Source organism: Leucoraja erinacea, chromosome 27 (assembly GCF_028641065.1).
Source record: "Leucoraja erinacea ecotype New England chromosome 27, Leri_hhj_1, whole genome shotgun sequence".
Classification (NCBI taxonomy): Eukaryota; Metazoa; Chordata; class Chondrichthyes; order Rajiformes; family Rajidae; genus Leucoraja; species Leucoraja erinaceus.
This window is the reverse complement of record NC_073403.1, coordinates 29,402,247-29,405,320: the sequence shown is the minus strand read 5'-3', so window position 1 is coordinate 29,405,320 and position 3,074 is coordinate 29,402,247.

Genomic DNA, 3,074 nt, shown 5'->3' with positions numbered 1-3,074 from the left:
ACTGCCTGCTGTACCTGCATGCTTACTTTCATAGACTGATGAACAAGGACCCCCAGATCCCGTTGTACTTCGCCTTTTCCCAACTTGACGCCATTTAGATCGTAATCTGCCTTCCTGTTTTTGCTACCAAAGTAGATAACCTCACATTTATCCGCATTAAACTACATCTCCCATGCATCTTCCCAACCTGTCCAAGTCACCCTGCATTCTCATAGCTTGACCTCTCCCTCCTCCATCTTGCAAAGACTGCCACGCCTACACTTCCGGGTTTTATAGTCCGTCCCACCAGAAGGGGCGTGGCCTTCATGGCATGATTGACAGAAGAGAGAATCTCAACATTTTTTAAACACTAATAACTCTGATATTTTTCATCGATGGGATAAATCCTCGGCAACTGATGAGCGGAGGCCGCTTCTGAGTGAGGTGGCCAACAATCACAGCCGTATGTAGTAGCGTTTTTCTAAAATCAATATAAAGGGCAAACAGGAAGTGGTCAAGATTAGACTTTTAATTATATAGAAGGTAAGGCAACTTTAATTAGGCAAGACAACTTTAATTAGGGAAGGCAACTTTAATTAGGCAACACAACTTTAGCATTTCCAAACCAAAGTCAACACAGCTTTAGCCTTTCCAAACCAAATTCAACACAGCTTTAGCATTTCCAAACCAAAGGCAACACAGCTTTAGCATTTCCAAACCAAAGGCAACAGCTTGAGCATTTCCAAACCAAAGGCAATGCAGCTTTAGCATTTCCAAACCAAAAGCAATACTGCTTTAGCATTTCCAAACCAAAAGCAATACTGCTTTAGCATTTCCAAACCAAAGGCAATACAGCTTTAGCATTTCCAAACCAAAGTCAACGCAGCTTTAGCATTTCCAAACTATATTTTCAAACCACATTAAGGGCACTGACAGGTCAGTAAAACCATTCACAGTTTAGTAGACATGTGCTCAGTGTTATTCACAGCTCAGTCTGAGAGACGTGACCCTCTCGCTCCCCCATCTTGCAGAGACTGACTGAGGCATTCAACACCTCTGGGTTTTATAGTGCCTCCGGAAGGGGCGTGGCCTTCAGGAGAGAGAATCTCAATGATTTTTAAACATTAATAACTCTTTTATTTTTCATCCATGGGAAAAATCCTCTTGTCCTGCGCAGAGGAGGGAGACTCTGAGTAAGATGGCCAAACATCACAGCCATAAGTGGCAGTATTTTTTCTAAAATCAATATACAGAACAACAGGAAGTGGTCAAGATCAGACTTTTAGTAATATAGACAACGAGAAGTTGATTACATTAAAAAAAAAACCATAATAGTGTAAAACCAAATACAAAGCCAGAATTCCATCGTGCAATCAAGGCATTTCATAGTTGGAGTTTGGTTGGAATTCATGGTATTTTACAGTCTGATGGTTGTTGGGAATAAGCTGTTCCTGAACCTGGATGTGGCTGTCTTTTTGAGGCAGTGTTGAGGCAGTGTTACCTTAGACGATTGCGAGGTCAGTACCTGTGAAGGACTGGGCAATATTCACTGCCACTTGAGTAGAAAAGAACTGCAGATGCTCTTTAAATCGAAGGTAGACACAAACAGCTGGAGTAATTCAGCAGGATGGGCAGCATCTCTGGAGAGAAGCTGCCTTGTAACAACCCCATAACTTTTTTCAGTAACTCCACAACATTCTAGTTTTCAGTTGTAAGTAAGTAAGTAAGTAAGTTTTATTTATATAGCACGATTTAAGTCAACTCGCATTGACACCAAAGTGCTTTACATAATTTAAATAATAAGTTTCCATACAAACCATAAAGGTTAAAAAAAATAAAGAAAATGGACCCAACACATTATAGAGTTCAACACAAATGTCCCCCCACAGCAGAATCAAAAATTTCCACTGTGGGGAAAGGCACCAGAAAGTTAAGTCCTCTTCCTCTGTGAAACACCCGAGGTCAGGGCCCATTTGTGCCCTTTCAGCCTGTCCGATAATTTGCCGTGAAGATGGAACTCCGGCGTCCGGTGAAACATTCCTCAGCAGCTTGGAAAGTCTGGAGCGGCTGCCTCATCCCCGGAGACCGGGGCACTCGTAGTCCTCAGGCCGTGCCGGTTGGAGCTCCAACCCCGGCGAACTCGATCCCAGGCTCCACGGCGCTCCAGATCCAGCGCCGCCCGTGGCCGGACGCCCGCAGCAACAGCTCCGCGATGTTGGTAGTCGGCGGCCACAGCGCTCCGGAGCTTACCGCACGGCGACCCGGTAAGGCATCGCCCCCTCCGTGTTGGTATCCCAGCGCTGCGCCACTGCCGCCGAAGCTGTAGTCCCGGCCGGTCCCGACAGGAAACGCCGCTCCATTCTCGAAGGTAGGCCGCGAGGACGGGGCAAAGAAGCCGCTCGGAGGGATGCTGCCTCTACGACCAGGTAGGGGACTAAGAATTAAAGTTTCCCCCTTCCCCACCCCCACCCATCACATAAAAGACCTCCACTAACATTTTGGACAGGACTTAAAATAAAAAAAAGGTGAAAAGACGGACAGCGGGCAGGCTGCCTTACACAGACGGCGTCCACTCCTGCACATCCGCCATCTACAATGTTCGGGCCCCGTGCTGCCGACAGTGAGGAGGGCCGGCGTAAGAGGCAGCAGGCCCATGAACGTGGCGACCATTTGTGTACTGTGTTGGTGCAGTCTAATGTATGATTTACCGGATTGCCTGATAAAACAATTAATGTCACTGTACGTAGGCACATATGACAATGAAGTATCATTAAATCAGAAATATATAAAATAGTACGGATGTAATCAGAGAACAGTAAGCTCTGATTTTATCATGCATCGCTTCTGTTCTTTCGTTTGACTATTTTGGTGAATATTCTCATCCCAAAAACGTGCCACATCCCACTCCAGCAGCCTGGCTCCAGGACCCAGTGTGTAGGAAGGAACTGCAGATGCTGGTTTACACCGAAGATAGACACAAAGTGCTGGAGTAACTCAGCGGGAAAGGCAGCATCTCTGGAGAGAAGGAACGGATGACGTTTCGGGTCGAGACCCTTCTCCAGACTCGACCCAGGTGGAGCCTCCAGTGGAGCGAC